This window comes from Camelus dromedarius, chromosome 33 (assembly GCF_036321535.1).
Source record: "Camelus dromedarius isolate mCamDro1 chromosome 33, mCamDro1.pat, whole genome shotgun sequence".
NCBI lineage: Eukaryota > Metazoa > Chordata > Mammalia > Artiodactyla > Camelidae > Camelus > Camelus dromedarius.
This window is the reverse complement of record NC_087468.1, coordinates 15185023-15197652: the sequence shown is the minus strand read 5'-3', so window position 1 is coordinate 15197652 and position 12630 is coordinate 15185023.

Here is a 12630-nt window from a genome sequence, read left to right as displayed (position 1 = left end):
CTAAGGTGGGTGTGAGGACGTCGTGTGAGGATGTCAGTGGAATGAGAGACTCCGGGGAGGGAGGGGTGGCCGAGAGGCCCGTGGACCAGAGGGGCTGCTGACTTGGGAGAGGATTGGAAGTCCGGGCTGCTGGAGGAAAAACAGGTTGGGAGGTCAGTGGGGCTGGAATCAGAGAGGGGATTCCTGATGGTGGAGGAGGGTGAGGAAATGTTAAATCTAAGGTACGGCAGGTCAGGGGTCACAGAAAAGGAATCTGGAGGCTCAGCTTAAAAATCAACATCCTCCTGAAAGCTCATCTGCTCCGACAACTGGCTCCCCTTCCTGCTTCCTCATTCTGCTCAAGGTGTGACCATCCTGATGGGTCAGGGCACCTGGTCTGGGCCCAGATCTCACCTGATGCTCACCAGGCTCCCCAGGGATCAAAGCTCTATCGTAGGATCTCAGGTCCCAGCTGCCTTCCTAGAATTCCGACCATGACCTCCCACCATCTGTGTTCCCCACCACCGTCCGGTGCCTTGCTCCCTCTGGATTTCCACCATGGTGGGTGGGGGAGGTCAGGGGGAACCTAACTGGGAGTCAGGTGTGACTGCTGAATTAAACTGAATGCAATGGGTTTGTTCAACCTTTGACCATTAAAATGGTGGCCTTTCTTTCATATGGCCGTAATGATACCGTTCTTCCAGAGAAACTGTTGACAAACTGCCAACAGAATCATTCAGGTATAGTTGGACTTTGTCAATAAAATGAGCAACAGCAACACAAGGGTTCACGGCTGGTGGACACACCCCTCCCCGCTTGGCCTCTGGGTCTTCGCTCTTTCTTGGTTTTCCGTCTGTATCGCTGGCCCCTCCATCTCTGTCTGTTTTTCTGCTTCCTCTCCATCTCCCTGTAGACAGTGGAGGGCCGCTCAGTCCTACCATTCTCTGTCCTTGCTCACACGCAGATGACCTCACCCACCTTCACAGATTTAAGACTCATCTCTCTCTATGCTGCCATCTCCTAAATCTATGTCTTTATCCCTGGCCGGTCCCTCAAACTCCAGGCTTGAATACCCAACTTCCTACTCAAGGCCTTGATCTCATGTCACAGACATGACCATGATAGATATGGCCAACAAATTCTCCAAAACCAAACCTTTATTTAACCCCAAACCTGCTCCTTGCACAGCCTTCTCTAGCTCAGTGAATGGCTATATGACACCTTCATTCTTTCAGTGCTCAGAACAAAACCAGTTTAAAACTCTTGCTGGATGTGTTGTTTCTTTTGCTCACACTCCACAGTCAATATATCAGTAAATCCCCTTGGCTCTTCGTTCAAAATATATCCACCTGCCCCTGCTGCCAATATTTTTGCCCAATGACATTTTATTATTATTGTTTTTTTGGCATATAACTTGCTTTCTTTTAAAATTGAAGTATAGTTGATTTACGACGTTGTGTTAGTTTCTGGTGTACAGCAAAGTGATTCAGTTATACACACACATATATATGATATATTCTTTTTCAGATTCTTTTCCATTATAGGTTATTACAAGATATAGACTATAGTTCCCTGTGCTGTACAGTAGGACTTTGTTGTTTATCTATTTTGTAGGAGTTTGTATTTGCTAATCCCAGACTCCCAATTTATCACCCACCCCTTTCCCCTTTGGTAACTGTAAGTTTTTTTTCTATGTCTGTGAGTCTATTTCCGGTGTGTAAATAAATTCATTTGTTTCATTTTTTTAGATTCCACATATAAGTGATATCATACGTTATTTGTCTTTCTCCGTCTGACTTACTTCACTTAGTACAACAATCTCCAAGTCCATCCATGTTCCTGCAAATGGCATTATTTTAGTCTTGTTTATGGCTGAGTACTATTCTGTTATATATGCATACCACATCTTCTTCATCCAGTCATCTGTTGATGGACATTTAGGTTGCTTCCATATCTTAGTTATTGTAAATTGTGCTGCTATGAACACTGGGGAGCATGTATCTTTTTGACTTGGAGTTTTCTGTGGATATATGCCTAGGAGTGGGATTGCTGGCTTATAGGGTAAGTCTATTTTCAGTTTTTTAAGGAATCTCCATACTGTTACCCATAGTGGCTGCACCAAACTGCATTACCACCAATAGTGTAGGAGAGTTCCCTTTTCTCCACAACCTCTCCAGCATTTATCATTTGTGAACTGTTTAATGGTGGTCGTTCTGACTGGTGTGAGGTGATCCTTCACTGTAGTTTGGATCTGCATTTCTCTGAGCACTCCCCAGAGCTCGCTCTCTCTCACTGCCTTCTGGTCTCTGCTCAGATGTGACCTTCTCAGTGAGACCTCCCCGGACTACCTGAGTTAAGACAGAAAACCCTCCTACACTCCACACTTTAGATCTTATTTGCATTTTTTTTCATAGCCCTTATCACCACCTGGCATATTGTGTGTGTGTGTACACATGTAAAAATAAAATAGTATGTATTTCTTGGTTGTTTATTACCTACCTCTCTCCTCCAGACTATAAAACTCCATGAAAGTGGAGAGTTTGAGCTGTGTACTGCCAGACTGCAGCATCTAGAACAGTGCCTGGCACAGAGTTCCACCGCTGTTAAAGCTGTTGAATGAATCAGGCTTCCAGACTGTAAATTAGTTGCCCAAGGCCACACAACTAGCAAATGTGGAAACTCAGATGGTTATCCAATTTGCACAAGGTCACAGAGTTGGGGGCAAGGCTGGGACTCCAGCCTGGGCCTGGATTAATCACAACATACAACAACTGCACTTTCCACCTCTCCATCCTCCCGAGACCGATCACCAGGATTCGTCCAACTGCACGCAGCCTTCCTGAACAGCCCTCCTGCCCTTCAACCTCTCCCGAGTTTCAGTCCGTTCTTTAGAAAACATAATAAAGTTTATGTTCTTTGTATAATTATAGCATAATTTATACCCAGCCGACAAAATAGGAAAATATTTTTTTTAAGCAGGGGAAAGAAAGGTATCCATTGTCCTGTATCCAGAAACCATCATTGGTTACTAGGTTGTTACTTTATTCCAGTCTTTTCTATGACGTTCGTGCGTAATAGAGATTATCATTATCATCGGGGCCTCTGGTCACAAGTCCTTGGTTCTAAGCCAAACAAAAGAGAAACGAAGGCATATAATGACCATGGAAAGGGAGGCAGGTTTTGGATAGAAGATACAGACAGGAGGTCGCCCCAGGTGGGAACCGACACATAGAAATGGACAAGAAGGATCTGAGGAGGGGAGGGAAAGGTGGGGTGGGGGGAGGTTGTCTCAACAGGAACCCTGGGGAAAGTGAGGGGTACGGTCAGGCAGGAGGAAGGTGTGGAGAGTGATAAACAGTGGATGAGGCTGCAGAACTTGGGCTCAACAAAGGAAACCTCCAAGACTCCCATGTGTAGGGTGGAGATCCCGGAGGTAAGGAAACCATTTACGGATAAGGGTTCTTACCAGAGAGAATTCAGAGGCAGAGGCAACTGAACAGAGTGTAAGCTTCGTAAGAAAGGGAGGAGTCTGCGATCACTCCCAAGGGGAGTGGCTGAGTGACTGGGTGAATAGTGTTGGTTTTATTGAGACTCAGAAGGAGGGAAGGAGGCATGTAAACACAGATGTTTCTCTGAGCAGGGGAGCTGGGCCAGAAGGAATAGGGTGGAGAAATGAGCAAGAAATTCTCCAGCCAAGACCCTCCAAAGATACTGCCCACTGGACCGGACCTGCACTGGTTTGCCTGGTCTAAAGGGCTCCACTCCCAGACCTGGTTGCTTCCTGCCTTTCTTCTGCCTCTGCTCAGGAAGACCCTCCACTCCAGATGGACCGGCGCCTTCTCCAGCACTAATCACCCACATGCCACTTAACTCGCCCCATGTGCTGGGGCTGCCATCTCCCCTGATGGAGTCCCACGTCTTGCTCCCCAATCACACTCAGCTCCGGGACCTCCTTGCTCTGTGTGCCTCCTGGAGCCACAGCCACAGGCGCCCAGCAGAACCTCCACAAATGCCCCTCGACTTGACTTTCCTCTTCCCCTCTTCTCTCACCTTCCAATCCCCAACTCGGTCAGTTTCACTCCCCGCCGATAGCCAAGCTTGACCCAGAGGGTTGCAAGAGGGGTATTTGCATCAGACATTGCTGACTGGGGCCGACCTAGCCAGGCAGGATTTTCTCCACCAGCCACTCAGGCCAGTGAACCCCCGGGAACCTGATATACTATAGTTGGAATAACGAAGACTTGGGTGCCATCAGGTTGTCAGTGTAACCCGTCTTTCCTGGCCCCAGTTTTCTCATCTGCCAAACAGGCTTTTGACCACCTCACTGGGTTACCACAAGGTCCAATGAGTCAGTGTTTGTGAAAATAAAACAGAAAGTGGAGGCAGGGAGCAAGTGTCAGGTGTCAAGGTCACGTGTTGCTGCAGAATGAATGTTATAAAACACATGAGAGGCCTTAGCAGGTGTGCGGTCGATGTCATGCATGCTGGTTGGATGCCAGGCAGAGAGACCGTTTCCAAATTTTAGGCAAATAAGGGGTCATTCTGAGCTGGGGTGGAGGCAGGAGGATGGAAAGGAGGGACTTGTCAGGTGGACACAGTTCCACGAGCCCGGGCCACAACACAGGTGAGAAAACACAGACCTGGGCCTCTCCAGGGGGATCCTAGTACCCACCCCCAGAGCAAACGCTGTCCCTAGAAGCCAGTGAGGGCGCCCATGCTCTGTCCTACGAGCCCCATCTGACTTCAGTTCTTACGCTCACCCTGCTTGCCTGACCCCTCTTTCCCTGGGGATCTGGTCTTGACCCTGAGCAGATCTCCCCGTCTCCTCCCATCGCCCCCTGGTCTCATCCCACCCTCCCCTCTCCCCTGTCGCACACCACTCTGGATGTTTATAACAGACTTCCACACCAATGCCAGCCAGAAATCCCAGGTGGGGCTCCATCCTGCCTGGTCTGCGTGACAGTCACACCCCCACTGCCATCTCACAGCCATTTACCACGTGGTGGGCGTAAAAGCCATTAGCAGCGGCGGGTGACTCTGCCGTGGTGACTAACTGCCAAGGGAGAGGTGGGAGTGGAAAATAGTTCCCAGGTTTCAAGCCCGGAAGAGCGATGAGATCAGTTTGGAGCTTTGAACTTTGGGGCCAGCAAAGTGGAACTTTCCCTCGGGCAGGGAAGTGTGGGACTGGAATTAATCAGAGAGGTCAGGTGGAGGTGGGGGCTGCAGATACACCCACAGGGGTGTAATTGCTGAGTCTGTGTACAGAGAAAAGAGCAGATGCCTGAGGATTAGACATTTGGAAACACCTCCATCCACCCATGAAGTGAAGCTAATTCTCAGGAAAGGGGCTCGCTCTGACCAGATTCTGGGGTCCTCAGTGGCTCCAGGCTGGGCTGTCATGGAGGGGGGTCCAGGGTGGCAGGCAGAAGGGCCTTGCTTCCCCAACAGGTCTCAAATTTAGACTCGGTGTTATTTCCAAATAGGATTATACAAACAGTCAGAGAGGCCCGGAGAGAAATGAAACAGAGACATTAATCAGATTTGAATGTGTCGCTTGGTGACTGGCCTTGCTGCCTGTCATGGACAACGGATTCATATTTCGTTACAATTCTGGGGAAAGTACAACTATATTTTGCTGTGTCTTTTACATTCATGTGTTACTCAGTTATAGGTGAACATTTCAAACATACCATAATTTTGTAATTCTAACCTGGCGTTTACCTGGCATTCTTCATTGTTTAATAAAGGAGTCCCCAGACTAGGCAGTGGGCAGTCTTAATTCCTGTTTCTAATCTGAATAGCCAAGAAGTCTAGCTCCTGGCCTTCAGGGATTTCGCTGTCCAGCCTGAGTCACCAGCTGACACCTTCAGCTGCTTCTGAAGTCGGTCTGTCCTGGAGTCTGGATTTATTTGGACTCAGAATTTAACTCCACCTCCCACCTTGACCTTAAATTACCCTTAATTTTTTTTTATTACTCAAAAATTCTCCATTTTACATTTTAACTCTGTGCTTGCCCTCTGCCCTTCAACACAGTCACGATTTTCTTTTTCTTTTAATTAGGTGTATTTATTTATCTATTTTGAATGAAGGCACTGGGGCTTGAACCCTGGACCTCGTGTACACTAGGCATGTACTCCACCACTGAGCTACACCCTCCCTTCATGGGTGATTTTCTGCTCCGCGGTAAGGCAACCATCCTTGACCCTGTCAAGGACACATTCACAGACGTGGAGCCACCGTGAGCCCTGCTGACACACCTTTTCATTTCAGACAACATCATAAAGTCTCACAGTGTGAACTTCTCAATGTCGACCTGGGCACACGCCACATGCAGACTTTGGTGCCGTCCTCACCTTCTTGGTGTCAAGGTAAACAATTCTATTACCAGGGGTTTGGGGCAGCCTCATTTTGTTAGAGGCTGTCCCGTAGGTTAGCCTATGACGATGTGTCAAATGCTGGACCATTCTGAATGCCTCCAGACACAGTCGTTAGGAAAAACAAATTTTTATTTTTAATTGTGGTAAAAATACATGTAACATAAAATTTACCATCTTAGCCATTTTTCAAGTGCATAGTTCTGCAGTGTTAAGTTCATTCACATTGTTGTGCAACCAGTGTCCAGAACTGTTTTCATCTTGCAAAACTGAAATTCAGTACCCAATAAACAGTAACCTTCCATTTCCCCTTCCCCGAGCCCCTGGCTGCCACTCTTCTACTTTCTGTGTCTGTGAATCTGCCTACTCTGGGCACCTTACATGAGTGGAGTCATACGTGCCCTTTTGTGACTGGCTTATTTCACTTAGCATCACATCTTCGGGATTCATCCATGTAGCGTATATCAGAATTTCCTTCCTTTTTAAGGCTGAATAGTATTCCATTGCATGCATGTATACACCGTATTTTGCTTATCCACTCATCTGTCAATGGACACTTGGGTTGCTTTTACCCTTTGACTACTGTGAGTAATGCTGTGAAGATGGATACACAAATATATCTTTCAATTCTTTCAGATATACAGAAGTGGAATTGCTACATCATATGATAACTCCATTTTTAATATTTTGAGGAGACACCATAATGTTTTCCATAGTGACTGCACCATTTACATTCCCACCAACAGTGTACAAGGGTTCCAACTTCCCCACACCCTTGTCAACACCCATTTTCTGTTTATTTGATGGTAGCCATCCGGATGTGAGATGATATCTCATTGTGGTTTTGATTTGGATTTCTCTAGTCAGTAGTGATACTGAGCATCTTTTCGTGTGCTTAATGGCCATGTATATATCCTCTTTAAAGGAATGTTTATTCAAGTCTTGGTCCCATTTCTTAATGGAGTTATCTGTTCTGTTTTTTACTATCAAATTGTACTTCTTTATCTACTGGATATTAACCCCTTATCAGGTATCTGATGAGCAAGTGTTTTCTCCCATTCCATAGGCTGCATTTTCTCTCGTGGATTATGTCCTTTGATGCACAGAAGTTTCACGTGTTAGTGTAGTCTAATTTATATATTATTTTACTTTTGTTGTCTGTGCATTTGGTCTCACATCTAAGGAGTCATTGTCAAATCCAACATCATGAAGTTTTATCCTACGTTTTCTTCTAGGAGTCTCATAGTTTCAGCTCTTACATTTAGGTCTTTCATTCATTTTGAGTTAGTTTTTTATACGGATAAGATTAAGACCTCTTTTATCTTAGCAAAATTTTTTTCCGATTATAAAGTTCGTGTTCATTGCAGAAAACTTAGTGAAATAGAAGCAAAATAAAAATCACCCTGAGTCAGTGTTGTGCAGATGGAACGGCTTGATTTATAGTGTTTGCCGATTTCTGTGGTACGAATACTCCCACCATGGTCAATTTCAATCAACTTATGTGATAACACTAAATGCAGAGTAGGAAAGAGATGTGTACAACTGGCTTTCACACCACTGCCACTAATCCACCCTGGCCAGAGCCATAGCTCGTGTACACGGCAGTCACTCATACCATCCAGTAGCCATTTCCTGCCCTCTTCTCCCTTAGCCACTTCCATGGCAGCTGGGGGGAACTGTGACCTAGTGACTTAGCGCTGGTCAATGAGGTTGTGAGGAAGTCTTCTAGGGGAATTTGGAAAAAAAATTTTTCCCTCTCTGATAAATTTAAAGAAGCATGCTAATTAGAAGTCCTTCTCTGCCTCCTTGTTGTTCCCTTGTTTCCTGCCTTTGGATGTGATACTATGAGTATGCGATGCTTGGAGATAATGCAGCCATTTTGTGACTATGAGGAGAAGACCATAACAATTTTAGAGATACCAACTCAGCACCTGGACTTGGTGGAACTGCTGAACTAAATCCTGGAACTGGCTATCTTCAGGCTTTTTAAAGTAAATATCACATTTTTTATGGTTAAGTCAGGGATCAGCACACTCTTTCAAAGCCAGATAGTAAATATTTTAGGCTTTGCAGGCCACATGGTGTCTTTCACAACAACTCAACTTGAATGTTGTAGCGTGAACACAGCCATAGACTGAGCATGGCTGTGTTCCCATAAGACTTTACTATGGACACTGAAATTTGGATACATGTTGTCTTAACATGTCACAACGTTTTACTCTTCTTTTGTTTTTTGTTCGATGATTTAAAAATTTAAAAACCATTCTTAACTCATGCCCTCTACAAAAACAGGTGAAGTTCTGATTTAGCCTGCAGGCCATAGTTTGCTCACCCCTGGATGAAGCCCCGCTAGGTGAGTATTCTGTTACTGCAACTAAAAGCAGTCCAAGCCCTAGTTTACAAAGACCGTCCTTAAACACCATGTATTGAACCTCTTCCACTTTTAACCCCAGAGGAGTCAGAGAGAGGCAGAGCTGGTTTCCTCCTTACTTGATTTTCCTTAACATTAATCAACACACACCAGAAAATACACTGAACATGTTGAGACTGGGATAACATAATCTGAGGTATAAATTGGGACCTGGATATGCATGAGTGTCTCTGGCAGCTTATTTGCCTGAGCAATTGAGCAGACTTCTGGGAAAGCTCTGATCCCAAAATACACCAAGGAGTTACTAACTCACAACCAGCCTGGCCCAGTAAAGACACTCTGGTCATGGGAGGAGAGGGGCACAGTGTGTCTCAGACTAGAAATACAAAAATAGAAAAACCTTTTTATTTTTCACATTGATGTGAAATAGCTGCAAGGCCCCTCCAGTGGATATAACACAACAGCGATGAACTAGGTCTCCACTACCCCACCCCACCCCGTTCCACAATAGAACACTGAGCCATGTTAGCATCACAAAGTGCCAGCGTCTCCCAGCACCTACAGGTCCCAGAAGACAGCTGGTGGGGGACTCAGGACAACCCTCATGCCAGAGAGGAGCCCATGTACTTCTGAGTTCTTGTGAGCCACCGTGAATGACACCAGAAAGTCTTGCTGGGCACTTTGCAGGGACTGGCGCCGCACAGCTGCTGTGTAAGTGACAACCAGGCTCAGGCCCAAGGGGCAGGGGGCAAACTGCACATCTCCATCTTCTCACCAGGTCAGTGTGTCTCTCTCGGCCTTCCTTTCCACCTTCCCTGTGTCCCTCTGCCTCCTCCAGCTTTTGTGCGTAAACTACCTTCTCCTTCATCTCACCCAGGAGCAGCGGAGAATCACGTTTCCACTGGACACTCAGCTCCTGCCCCAGGAGCCGTGAGGGACCCTTTCTCGCCTGTCCTCTCTCCCTCTGGTTTCTGCCCTCATTATGACGGACCAACGAGATGGGGGAAACAGAAAGAGCCCCAGATTTCCACCCCCTATTTTCTAGCTGTTGTAGATCCTAAGGGACTCTGTCTGGAGCGCCTTTCCTAGAGACCGCCCCTGCCCATCTCCCTGACTATGGGAGCTGCCACTGTTGTCGGTAGATGTAACCGGTGTCCAGGTTCTTGTCCCGTCCCCAGAAAGAATTCAGAGACGAGACGCAGAGGTTGAGAAAGTAAAGTGGGGATTTATTAAGGGATGGACAGGACACTGTCAAGGGGAGAGCGGGCAGGCTCAGGGTAGCGGCCGCCCTGAGTTTCTTTGGCAAGTTAGTTACCCAGGGAGTAAAAATGAATGGGTGGAATATTCACTAGGGAGGGAAGGGTCTGGGGTCTCATTCCCTGATTTTCATTCCAACTCTACCTTTCGGAAGGGAGGAGGGATTTTTGTCCTTATTTAGTTTGGATCGGAAGTGTCATGGCGTCGGTGCATGCTGGGTACCTCTAATCTGCAATTTTATTGAAATGAGGGCATAATAAGCAAAAGGTTACATTCGGACACTGGAGATTCTTGCCTTTCGCCACCTTTCTTTGTCAGCCTCCAGGCCACTCATCACCCCAAAAGGTGTGACCCCTTATCAGCCCAGAGGTTCCTGCTTTTCTTTCTCTGCCCAGGGACCCCTGGTGCTCACATGATGTGTGGTTTCCTGCATTTGGCCTGTGCCCCTCCTTTCTGCCCAGTTCCTGCCATTTGGCCTGCGCCCCCCTTTCTCTGCTCAGATCTAGCCGTCTGCCTGCTCCAGCGCCACATTAGTAGAATGTGCCTCCACTTCTCGCCCACTCTTGGTGCTGGTCAGGACAGGGGTCTGCTCCCAGGCCAGCCATGACACTCTACTCTCCTAGCCAAAATTAACTGGTCACTTCCCCAGGAGTTTTAAACCAGGGTTTGAGAGAATCAAATGTATTCCTGAAATTGACTAAAATGGTGATGGAGGAATTTGTGAAAAGGCATAACGGAGGAAGAACACAGGGAACCTGAGAGAAGACACAGCAATAAAGCTTTGGAAGCTGGGGGGCGGATGGCTGAATGATTACTGAATTAGAAGACCTGAGAAAGCTGAATTCTAAACTGTGGGAAAAACCAAGCAACAGCCCATTTACACCACACGACCCCCAAAACGCTTGCAATTGGAGGTGCCAGGTACACTCACTCGAAGTAAGGTTAACAGTGGTCTTAAAAACAGGAGGACTGATTAAATGTCTGATTAAGAAGCAATTAGACCCCCAGCCCTCCCCCTACTGTCCTTAGTGAGTGACTGTCTCTCCTCCACCTCAGCAGAAAACACTAGAGACTTCCACTAGGGGAGGGTGACATCCGCTAGGGGAGGGTGACACAGGGTTTCTGGATTGGGAGACCTCAGCCACAGTTGAGACCATAAGTGTCATATGGGACAGGAGGCTTTAAGGAGGGGCATCCTATGTACTAAATTTGGAGAGCATCTCTCTTCCCCTTTTCTGCAACAGGAACTGGCAGTCAGACATATTTCTTCCTGGGCAAGAGACTGGAAAAAACTTTTCTGAGAAATCTGACCAAGCCAAGAAAAAAGACCTATAGATAGTGACAGTCAGAGGTGACCCAATGAATCAACCCAGCCAGGTAACCCCATGGCGAAGTCCCCAGCTGACCTGCTCCCCACCCCCTGATGATGGACTTCCAATTAGCTTTTCTGGGCCCCACTCTGAAATATGTGTGCAGTCGGGATGTCTGCAGGATGATGGCCAGTGAGACCCCAAGACCACCCTTACAGACGCCTAAAGAGCAGCCCACACAGGCTGGACCAGGTCAAAGGCACTGGGAGAGATTTCTTCAAGATGATGAAACTGATGGAACATCCCTTGCGTTTGAACACATTGAGAGATTTATACCACTCTGATGGGAGTGGGGAGTTTGGGATTGAACCAGCAACAGCTACACTGAAAACCAAGCAAATGAAAAACAAGACATTTAGTAACTCTGGGGAATAACAGAATTGTGTAGTAAACGGAACCTATTCTCTTCGGATGACTGAGAGGTTAAAGTGAAGTGGGGAGGGGGCAGCAGTCAGTTCTCACCCTTCATAACAAGAAGTCAATACATAGCACCAGGGGGAGGGTATAGCTCAGTGGTAAAGTATGCACTTAGCAGGCACAAGGTCCTGGGTTCAATCCCCACTACCTCCATTAAAATAAATAAACCTAATTACCCCCCCAAAGTCATACAAAAATATAGCACCTAAAACTCTTTCATGGGTGCCAAGAGCAACACCAGTCACTTTCTAATGAATTCTCCAGTTTGGTTAAGGTTGTCAGAGTTGTCTTCCACTGTCTGAAACAAAGAATCCTAGCTAAACTGTTAGCTGTGAGATCCCCAGCTAATCACTTCCCAGACCTGGGCTCAGGCGCCCCACCCACACAGCAAGCCTTTCTTCTTTGATTCTATTCCTCTTTTAGCAGACAACCATCTTCATCTCCTCTCTCACCTACTCAGCCTTCCTACCAGTATCTGCCACACCTATTTACCAAAACTAAACTTCCTTTTAGGGGTGTGTGCTCTAATCTCTATTGTGTCACAGTGAAAGAAATTGGGAAACCCTGAATGGAGGGAACCTGCCTAGGCAATCCCTGGGGGAGGGGCGGGGAGAGAATGAAGCCCTGAGTTTCCAGCATTTAGGTGCGATTCCACTGCTCCCCCATCTTGGACACTCAGCTTGGATTGTCTACACTACAAATTGCAAGTTGACTTATTTATAAGTTTTATCTCACCTACATCTTAGACTTTATCTCACTTACATCTTAGGAATCAACTTTGCAAAATTAATAAGATACAGGCAAAGACAGTTAAAAAATACAAACCAAAGCTCAAGTAAAAAGGTCAAGGAAATGACTATTT